General features: G+C 36.8%; 1 long non-coding RNA gene across 1 annotated transcript in view; it reads left to right on the top strand.

The window, feature by feature from the left end:
- The first annotated feature begins 5,127 nt into the window (after nucleotides 1-5,127).
- The window catches only part of LOC122145662, a 27,742-nt gene continuing 20,930 nt past the window's right edge, over nucleotides 5,128-11,939 (top strand). Inside the window, exon 1 of the long non-coding RNA XR_006160480.1 lies at nucleotides 5,128-5,780. This is a non-coding gene — a long non-coding RNA (uncharacterized LOC122145662). The remainder of the gene's footprint in view (nucleotides 5,781-11,939) is intronic.

Raw genomic sequence — 11,939 nt, forward strand, 5'->3', positions numbered from 1 at the left:
CCAAAACGGTCATGCTGAACAATGTTACAGGCAGCATAACATTCTCCACCGCTTTTCCAGACCCTTTTACATCTGTCACACATGCTCAGGGTGAACCTGCTCTCATCTGTGAAAAGCACAGAGCGCCAGAGGCGGACCTGCCAATTTTGGTGTTCAATGGCAAATGCCAATCAAGCCACACGGTGCCAGGCAGTGAGCACAGAGCCCACTAGAGGATGTCAGGCCCTCAGGCCGCCCTCATGAAGTCTGTTTCTGATTGTTTTCTCAGAGGCATTCACACCAGTGGCCTGCTGGAGGTAATTTTTTAGGGCTCTGGCAGTGCTCATCTGTTCCTCCTTGCACACAAAGGAGCAGATACAGGTCCTGCTGATGGGTTAAGGACCTTCTATTGCCCTGTCCAGCTCTCCTAGAGTAACTGCCTGTCTCCTGGAATCTCCTACATGCTCTTGAGACTGTGCTGGGAGACACAGCAAACCTTCTGGCAATGGCACATATTGATGCGCCATCCTGGAGGAGTTGGACTGCCTGTGCAACCTTTGTAGGGTCCAGGTATCGCCTCATGCTACCAGTAGAGACACTGACCCTAGCCAAATGCAAAACTAGTGAAAAACAATCAGAAAAGATGAGTAGGGAAAAAAAAATGTCAGTGGCCTCCACCTGTAAAACCATTCCTGTTTTGGGGTTTTCTAATGGTTGCCCATCTAGTGCACCTGTTGTTAATTTTATTAACACCAAAGCAGCTGAAATGAATTAACAACCCCCTCTGCTACGTAACTGACCAGATCAATATCCCAGAAGTTTAATTTACTTGATGCTATACTCTGATTAAAAAGTGTTCCTTTAATTTTTTTTGAGCAGTGTATTAACAAATGGATGGGCTAGTGAAGTCAATTAATTTATATCACTGAATTCATGTAATTGATTCATTTCATAATCCAGCCTTCAAAATGAACAATACTGTACATTTCTCTGCATGCTTCCACTAAGAACAAAGAATCATTCATCTAACTGTATTTGCCTTAAAGTAACAAACAAGCTGATCACAGCTGGTGCCACTAAAGATTGAAGTTAATGAGTTGCTTCGTTTGTACTTTTTATGAGTTTTTCAAATTATTTTCTCTGCTTAATTACTTTTTGAAGTGAGGGGCCTCAAAATTTAAAAGGCAGACATCTGGAATCACTGTACACAATCAGGCCATGCTTGGACAAGGATTACCCTGATCCACACAAATACATATCTCGCTGAAAATGTGATGTTAAGATTTCAAGAGTGAAAATCCTGTTATCACTGTTCTTTGTGGAAGCAGGAGAATGGACATAATTGCTCATATTGAAAAACGAAAATTCTGTCATCATTTACCCATCCTCATGACATACTTTCTTCTGCAGAATATAAAATAAGATATATAAAATAAAATATAAATATATATATATATATATATATATATATATATATATATATATATATATATATATATATATATATATATATATATATATATATATATAAAGTTCTTTATATAGGGTTGTGCCGGTAGACGATAGTATCATGTATTGACGATAGTCAGAGATATCGCCTGTGGCTGATGCCTTTGATGATTGCAAGACGATTATTATTATTATTATTATTATTATTATTATAAAAGCAACATCTCAAACTGGAGTTGCAATTACTTTGCTAAACATTAAGTTTTGACTGCATTAATAACTTACTGTTCAGAGGTGGCGGTGATTATGGATGAGCATTTAAGTGATAGCATGAAATAAAGTGCGAGAGGAGGAAACAGTAGCAGCAGGCGGCACTGGAGAAAGGGAGCTGTCCACTGCACCATGATGCTGAAACATTTACCCTGGCTGCGTCCCTGCATGGCTAGAGGATGGGAACATACCCTGTCAGTGCTGATAATAACCAGACATTGGAGCTCTCATACTGTTTAAAGAATGAGCTCTCATACTGTTTAAAGAATGAAACACCCTGCATGTTGCCTCTTTTTGATAAATATATGTTCAAAAAACATATGAAGCACTTGAGCTTAAACCAATAATAGCAGAGTTTTGGATGTGCTCCTCTCTCATTTTGCTTCTTAGAGCACTTTTATTAAAATGTTTAATTACATTCTTACTGTGAGGCGAGATCAGAGGAAGAATCCCCTGAGCCACCTTCTGCTGTCATCTAATACCCTTCAGCGCTTCCAGCACCTACTTCCCTAACTTTTTCCTCTATCTCTTGCCTGTAATAATTGTCTTTCCGGCATGTCGCAACAACGTGACAAATCCGTGACACTGAAGGCAGCCGATAACCAGCTTTATGCTATCACCTTGCCTCTGTCCAATAGTGTTCCTTTATATCAAAGGGCTATGCATTTGATCATGTTGAATCCAAATTTATATGCAATTTTTATGTTCTAACGAGCGGACCGTCCTGTGTATAAATGCATCATAATGACACGTTAAGGTTACCATTTTCTCAGTGAATGAAATAAAACTGCTTCGCATTGGTTGTTGAAGGCCTGAATAGAAATCCCTTGTCCCCCTCAGATGATTCTGTCGTAATATTGAGTGGAATGGCCGCTCTACTTCTCATTGCCAAGGTGCTATTATTGCCAGATGCTACCTTCCCCGTCATCCGGTCTACAAACAAATACCTTGAAAAACAGGAGGGGAAGAAATCACGCTCATCTGGGCCATACTACAGACAGATGGCCAGTATTTAGAGACTTGTGAATCTGTCGGTCCTCGACCAGCTCTGCTCGGAACAACACATGCAGTTAATAACAATGCTGCACTGCACAAGCTTGATCAGAACAGTGCAGTATATTTGTTGGGAAAATGCAATGAGCTGATCTTTAAATCCTAAAATATAATTTAATCAAAATACTGTCTAATCATGTGTAGAGTCAGTTATCCAGATTGTCAGAGCAGATCTCCGATACATGTAAAACAATGTTATTTTAGTATTAATTATATAAGTGTAACAGAGGCCAGCAAGTAGCTAGTGGCTGCAGTCATTTAGCCTCCTTGATAGTGTGTCCCCCTCCCATGCCGGAGACCCGGGTGAGGGGTTACATAATTTATTAATATTTTTAATATATATATATATATATATATATATATATATATATATATATATATATATATATATATATATATATATATATATATATATATATATTAACTAGTTTCTAATATTTGAATTTTATTTTATTCAATAGACCTTAGTCAGGGTAGCACCATATTTAATTTTTGACATGACTGAAAACTAGACTGTGATGAACATAAGTACAGTGCTCAGTGGCTGAACTATACTTTAAAAACATGCCAATTGTTCAGATGACAAAACATCTTTCCAATTGAAAATTATGTAATCTTGGACCTTTATACTGTACACCATTGTAAAGACTGAAAATGTATCCCTCACAGCCTCATTTTAGTCTGCTTTAAATCCAATATGGCTTCTACCCTGCCTAAGGTCTATTAACAAAAAATGTTTTTTAATGGTTTTAATTGTAGTAAACAGTAACAGTTAGTTAACAAGTTAGTTATTCAGGAATACAAAACTGACTTTTTATTGCATATATAAGGCATTGTTGTCATAATTTTACATCAGAAGTCTTAAAATGAAAGTATTTTACAAATCAAGAATGTGTGTGCTCTTTAATCATCTGGATGATATACTCAAGGATTTGTGTTAAAGTTGCACCCTTTTCCTTTGTGCTAGAATATTTGAGAACTGGTACTGCAGGGAAGAAAAAAGAAAAAAAAAACCTTCTAAGCTGACCTTTTTAGTGTGATTTTCTGCAATAATTATCTAATACCAGAGGCCGGTGTGCTCCTCTAATGATATAACTCTTTTTCTTGGTAGGGTTTAATTATCTGGGTGAGCAAGGTGCAGTAATCAAAACTCACATGCAACAATATCAGGTTCCAGAAATAAGAAACACAATTACTGATGAAGGTTATAGTTTGAAATAGAGGAACACAGTTGACTTTGCTATTACTTCTGCTACTGCTACTTGATAAATGTACCACAAATTAAAATGCAGACTTCTAAATGTCTCTATTTCCATACCAAATTCTGTGTGGTTGGCCTTAAATCTTTGTACAAACATGCTGCTCACATATTATTGTAGCCCAGTTTGTGCTGATTACAGTGTTATTAAACTTTAGCCATTAAAATGTTTATAAGCAACTGAAAAAAGCACAAATTTCAGGGCATGTCAAAACTGCTCCAGGGCCCTCGGACCCCACAGGGTTAATTTTTGTTAAATCATGAAGGACACAAGCCAGGAAGGCATCCTTACTGTAGTGAATGCTGTGAATTACTTTTCTGCTCATGTAATTTGATTGTTCTAGACTCAGTGTATTGGTAACGGTCCATAAAGCAGTTGCTGCAGCTTTAAGTGTAGAATAACCTGAATTTAATTTGATAGAATTTAGCTTTGAAGCCATGCTCATTGGAAAATGTCTAAATCTTAGGGTTGATAAACCAGAATGTAAGAGTGGATTATAAAATCTTCATGATACATTAAGCCTTATTAATTCATTTAGAGTACTTGAGGATTCACAAGAAGGAAATTCATGCAGATGAAAATGGAAACATAGCACTTTTTGGCAGAGATTTCAAGTTGCGTACAACACAAGCCCCTCGGCTTAATGCCAGTGAACCTCCACATTTCTAGCGGATTTGCCTAATAAGAATCAATCAAGTGATTCTCTGTGCAAAGTTGTTCCCCTCTCAGCTCCTCTGCATGCATCACAGACATCTTGACAGGCCGCAGAGTGCGTTGTCCTCTGGTACTGTTTAGAAAGTGTCTCATTTGTCAGAGTGAAGGGGAAAAGTCAACACTGAAGAAGCTTGACAAATTCATTCAGATTCTCATGCTGATTAAATATTCAATTAATTTCTGGTGGGCCCGTGTTGTCACCCATTTCCATCCCTGACGGTTTCAAAAGGACAATAGCCTTCACAATATCTCATCTTCAGTCACAGCCAATGACAGCCGGCACAGGAAAGGTTAGCTGTCCAGTAGGTTTTTTATTATTTCCTGTGGGGGTGAGATAAAAAGGGGGAGAGAGAGAGGCCTTGTGTTTTGGTAAGGCTTTGCACAGCTGATCTGATCTGTTAGTGAGGAGGACGGACTATGTGTACATCAAAAGCTCTGTGTGCTATAGAGAAAGCTGTCTGGGAGAGAATAAAAGGCCTCTCCAGTGGTCATTTAAACAGGCTCAGCTGGGCATTCAAGCTTTCATCAGCTTGAGAGAAAGAAAGGGAGACACACAGAGACAAAAAGATATTAGGCTTCCGAATGCATATCAAAGTGCTAGATGTCCACGGATCATGAAAGGACCTGTCCAACAGCGACAAGTAAATACCTGACTTTGGTCAATAGCAGTAATTATTCGTTTTAAAAAAAGTAAACAATACAATTAGTTGTTTATTTTTGTTTTAAATGCGGTAGTGTGTCATTTCTCTGCAGTACAGAATTGTAAAACACTCTCCCTGTCTTCCAAGATGTGGTCAAACAAATAGTCCCACCCCAAACTCACGCCATTGGTTGAGTCGATGTTGCTATGTTGGGGTTCTCAAAAACAGCCACAGAGCTGCGTTTCTTAACAGTTGTGTCATTTACTCAACCTCACAATGCTGAAAGCTATATGACTTTATTTCTCTGTTCAAACAACATTAGACCTCAGTGTCTTTCATCGTGTGCACATTCTTCAAAATATCTTCTTTTGTGTTCTGCAGAAGTAGAGAGTCACAAGTTTGGAACAACATGAAGGTGAGTAAATTATGACAGAATTTGCATTTTTTTTTTAATGTGAACTATCCCTTTAGACATAATAATAAACAGTTGCACACAACAGCTTCAGTGATACATTATTTATCTGAATGGCAAACAGGACAACAACCAAAGATACAACTGCTATATTTCTGCACAGAACCGAACAAATTGTTGTAGGTATAACCCTATTTGCTCTTGCGAATGCGAAGCACGTGAATTTTCTGGAAAAATCCTTAGACCACAAGGAGTGTTACAGTAAATACCTTTCAGATTTTGAGGAAAATTTGATTTATGGCAGCCGCACCGAGACTCCTTTGAAACCCTGCAATTCTTTATATTGGTTACTGTTATGCTCGTCTCTCAGATGCCTATCCATATTGTCCTTAACACCGAATAATATCCATATTAATATAATGAATGAAGGCTTTAATAGACCTGGGGCAGTGGGGAAGAGTTGGTCTAACATGATTGTCTGGGGTGAATTATAATAGCAAATAGGCCTTAATCAGTCTCCACACGAGGGAAGAAAATCCCATTTGCTTTTTTGCTTTTGCAACAAATATATATTCTTACAGGCAGCATTTTCTTCATATTGTCTCTATGCCACAGACTACCTTTTTTTTTTTTTTTTTTTTTTTTTGTGGTGGCTGACGTATGGATTTTGTCTAAACTACTGATACCAATCTCTAATACTCATGTTAACCAGATGCTACAGTATATGGAAAATCTAGAAGCCGATAATAATGGTCATTGCAAACATTGTAAAAAAAACCCCCCAAAAAAACAAAAAACAAATGTTTTGCAGTTGTAAATAAAACAAAAAATAATTGGAGTACGTTTGACAAGAAAACACTATTTCAGTCTTCCTACTTTAGAATAAGTCAATGTGTTACTTTCTGTTTCATTAATTTTGAAATTTCCAAGCAATTTCTGAGTGAAAATTGTTCTGAGTGAAAATCTACACCACCCCAACCCCCTGTGTATTTTAAGGGCATTATAAATTTTAAATCTTTGTGTGACAAACAGCAACACAGACTCTAATCGTTTCATTTTATTTAAAATTATGAAAATTAAAGTGAGATCTGTCATGCTGTTGTGGACTGGATTCTCAAATCAGCTTAAAAGAGAGAGGTTTTATTTTTTTTAATTTTTTTTCACTAGACTTGAATAATAACTCAAGCTTAAAAAAAAAAAAAAAAAAAAAAAAAAATCTGTGATTTGAGTGACAGCCCTTTAAAGTTCAAAATAAATGGCCAAAGATGTGAGGACCTGAACTGTGCCCAATTATAATGATGAACAAGAGCAAAGGGAGGACCACACATCAGTCAACAACTCTAGCACTTATTTCTAGCATATAGGTTGCACCAGGCCATGTCTACAAGCGTTCGAGTGAATCTCCTCAGCAATCAGTAATCATATTCTGCAACTTGGCTGACAATGAGAAGCAAATCAATCATGCTTCCGAGAGACATGCATACCCTCCCACCACCCTTGGGGTGAAGCATCAAGAGGTGGCTTGCAATGCCTCCTGCTTTCATTTCCCATTCTGTAGATGTCAAATACCACAGATCCTTGGTTATGCATGCAGTCTCAGGCGTTTCAAAGGCACCTGTCCCCTCTGCACTGCCAGCTAATTTATCTTCCAGCAACAATATAGATTAAATAACTCAGTTGTCTTTGATCATCCATCCATGCTGAAACTTCTGGAATCTAATTTGACCCATCTGAACTCCGGTTTGTGCGACCTGCAGCGTGACACTGTTTAAAGGCGACATAAACACATTCTCTTTGAGTTAATTCTATGGATTACCTGTGAGAACAATTACTCCCTTACTTTTTCTTTGTAACTTTGAATCTTTATTTTCTCTTCTTTTATTTGGTTGTTTTTCTCCTCTCTTTTGGACCTGGGTATTTATGTAGACATTCAAACCACAGCAGTTCACCTTTATTAAATACTTATAGATATTTTCTCTCCCCCAATACACTTTCTAATTCACTATTACTTGGCAGTCTCTGCATCAGCTTAACCTCTCATTTTAGGTGATCAATGCTAAGCCTGACAAAACTGATCTTAATAAAAATCGAAAACAGGACTTTTCAGAGCAGAATCTAATCACAAGACAGCTTCTGAAGTAGCTCTGTAAATAATCCTTCAAGATTGATCTAATCTGAGAATGAGCATTCTTTGGAACAACACCTTGGGTGTTCTCTTGCAGTATTCACATAAAAAATAAAGGTAATAATAATTTATATTTGAAATCTTATGTATGTATGTGTATATATATATATATATATATATATATATATACATACAGTACAGGTCAAAAGTTTGGAAACATTACTATTTTTAATGTTTTTGAAAGAAGTCTCTTCTGCTCATCAAGCCTGCATTTATTTGAAATACAGAAATACAAGAAAAAAAACAGTAATATTTTGAAATATTATTACAACTTAAAATAATAGTTTTCTATTTGAATATACTTTTAAAAAAATAATTTATTCCTGTGATGCAAAGCTGAATTTTCAGCATCATTACTCCAGCCTTCAGTGTCACATGTAACATCCAGTCTATCACATGATCATTTAGAAATCATTCTAATATTCTGATTTATTATGAGTGTTGGAAACAGTTCTGCTGTCTAATATATTTGATGAATAAAAGGTTAAAAAGAACTGCATTTATTAAAAAAAAAATTCTAATAATATATATTTTAATAATATGTTTTCTTTACTATCACTTTTTATCAATTTAACACATCCTTGCTGAATAAAAGTATTGATTTTATTTAAAAAAAAAGAAAGAAAAAAATTACTGACCCCAAATTACTGACCAGTAGTGTATATTGTTATTACAAAATATTTATATTTTAAAAACATAGCTATATATATGTGTGTGTGTGTGTGTGTGTGTGTGTGTGTGTGTGTGTGTGTGTGTGTGTGTGTGTGTGTGTGAAAAATCTCTGTCTGTGTGACTGAAAATCTTAATTTCTCTTCTTTAACTTTAATTTTTCACCTAAAGTTTCAGAGGATTTCATCTAACTTTTAACACTCCATCCAAGCATTGGAAATGCACTTTATTTTTGCACAATGAGGTGTATTCCTTAACCAGACACCAAAGGCTGCACACATGTGTTAAAATTGCGTCATACAGTAAATTGTAAGGTGGCTAAAGATGGGATCTATGTGCCAGACAGAACTGTGATTCTCCATCTACTCCTGTAATAGGCTTTTCATTTTTCCATTTACTCCAAACAGACCATGCTGCAATAAAACTCTTCATCATCTGCGCACAGCCGTGCCCCGCCATATCTGCCCGCCAACAATGAGCAGTTGTGACAAATTTCACGATTCAGTCAAGCTTTAAGAAAAATAACAAAGCCACTTTAAACTCTATTAGGTCTATTGTCTTCACCTACTGAAGCAAACAAAAGCTCCCAGTTTCTGAATGACCTCTTTCATCTTGGCAAATTAGAGCATCACACCAAAATGTGAAACTAATCCCAAATTCATAAGATTAAAGAAGTTTGCCTGCAATGCAGGCAAAGAATAATCTAGTCCGACAATTCATCTTATTTTTTTTTAATGTATGGAGATATGCAGATGAGACCATTTGCATAATCTTTCCAGAAAATGAAAAACAGATAATCAAATACCATCACATCCTATTTATATTCAATTAGCTGTTATTTATGCAAAGTCGTGCCGTCATAGGAATTCATAATTGCTGAAGAATAACGAGTGGACTGTTTAAGGGCTTTCCAATGGGAGGGATCAGAAAGGTGTCTTAGAGAAATATGATCCTTGTTTTCTGCTTTTAAATGTCTCATTTTCAATGAGTTATAGGTAAGAAAGAAAGCTTTTCTTATGACACAAAATGCCAGAGCAGCTACAGAATCCAACAAAAGTTACCACCAGAAAATGAATCGATCATGTTTTTGGGTCATACAGTTTTTCCCCAGGAATTGGCCATTTTGATTAGTTTAATGCTAAGTATCATATGTTCCCAGGGGCTGGTCATTTATAAGCTCCCACATTTCCTCCTTATCTCAGTTACATCAGCCTCATACTGTATGTAAGGTAAATCTGCTTTGACTCTAGAGTACAAAATGTTTTGATAGTATGGGTGAATCTGACAGTTTCTTTGTGAATCTACCCTCCTTATCTCTTGACAGTGTCATCTAGGATGACCTCTTCATGCTTCTGCTGTCGGTGCTCTCTTGGTAATTCCCCATAATGAGCTTCGGGGCTGAGACGGTAGTGACCTGGTCCAGATGTAGCTCTGACCAGTCTTGGGCAGCCCAGCAGCCTGGTCTGGAGGGTGCATGCTAATGTACATTGTGTCTGTCACAATGCTCCCCCCCTGGAGAGGTTTCATTTAGCATAGTCTGACCATCAAAGGCATTTTCATTTCTATCTGTAAGGGAGACTACTTCAAAATAAAAATACAACTGTTCTCTCTGATTATCTGGATTACTGTAAACATTTTAGCAAATAAAGCATGTGCATTTGATCTGTTGACTTCCAGGACATAGCAGGGATGCTACAGCGTTTTTTTAGTTGCACATGAATATTTTAAAATGCCTCTGTTGAGACGATATTCAATATTCATACATCTCATCTGTGCATCTACAGTATGATTTACTTTGCTCATTGTTCTTGGCACAGCATTATATCTAGGTTAATTCGGGTTTTGAAGTTATCTGTAAGCCACTGATGAGGTTTGAATACATCCTGAGACCTTTAAGGCCCAAACCTGTGGGATGGTAGCTTAGGGAAACACTGTACTATAAATGTGGGAAGTAATTCTATTCCTTTTCTCACTCCGCTTTCCATCAGGTTCTTTTCAAAATCCTCTTAAGAAAGGTTTTTCGAAAATAACATCAACTTCAAACAAAGATTTCACTTTTAATCACTGTATTTTTCCTTTACACAATGCACTCTGGCATCGTGGGCCCTTGAAGCAGTTCTTTTTTGAGTGTCATTTGGGAATCACTCCCTAGTGGCCCGTGAGCTTACACCAAAGCTCCCTTTTCAGACTGAGCTTTGAGAAAAAGAATCCTCTCAAAGGAAAATTGGCTAGAATGAGAATTGTGAAACCATTCACTTTGACATACACCTGACCAGAATGTAAAATTGGGGGTTGAATCATATATGTGTGCATGGGGTGAGGTGGTGTACGTAGCCATAGCTTTGGGTGCAAACCGTCCTGAAGTTAGCTAAATTGGAGAAAACACTGATTTAGGAAAATTTGGTAAAAAACAACAACAAAAAAAAAACTATATAAATACTGTTCAGTTTTTTTTTTTTTTTTTTTTTATTAAACCAGGGCTAGAGGTGATAAACATTATTTTAAAATCCAAATGTCAGCGTGGTGTGATATTATAACTGTGCTGCGGTCTCCAATAGATTATTAGTTCTCACCAACCTGACTCTTTCACCATGGAAATAACTTATCCTGAAGTATTGTAGCACAATTAATATTAAAATATTAACTAGAAGACCTGCCTCTAGACGTGACTCAGTGAAAAGAGTCAAGCATCAACTGGTTGTTATTTCTTAAAGCACCAGGTAAGCACAAAGACCACCGGAAGTGCTGTCACTCTGGAAAACAAGAAATTTGTTAACTGATACAGTATGTTCAAGAGCTGCAATGTCAAACTACAAGGATACTGTAAATCTCAAGATTAAATCCTTTTCCATTTACACAAATAAAATGATCATGGTTTCTTGCATCATGTGATAATTTGTAATAAAGTACTGTAAATGTGAAATGAGTAACAACACTTGTTTACAGGTTGTTACATCTTTTCAATAACTTCTTTGCTTCTTTGCAAAGCCAAGCCTGCATATTGTGACAGGTTCACAAAACGACCTGTACTGGTCAGTGGCGGCTCGTGGGTTTTAAAATAGAGGAGGCACACTAATTGTATTGGTCTGGGATCCCTGCCGATCAATTATTATTCTGCTTTGAAATGGCCTTTTGGTTGCTTTTAGTCAGAAAATGTAGAGAAAACGACACACATACAACAATATAATATAATTTCACTTACCTAGCCTATCACTTGAAGCAAACATCCGTCCCTTCTTAAAAGTCTGTGTTAAAAGAGAGCTGCCCGTTAAACCGACTGCTGTATTCTAAATCCAGCTTATACGTGT

This window comes from Cyprinus carpio, chromosome A7, assembly GCF_018340385.1.
Source record: "Cyprinus carpio isolate SPL01 chromosome A7, ASM1834038v1, whole genome shotgun sequence".
In the NCBI taxonomy this organism is placed as follows: Eukaryota; Metazoa; Chordata; class Actinopteri; order Cypriniformes; family Cyprinidae; genus Cyprinus; species Cyprinus carpio.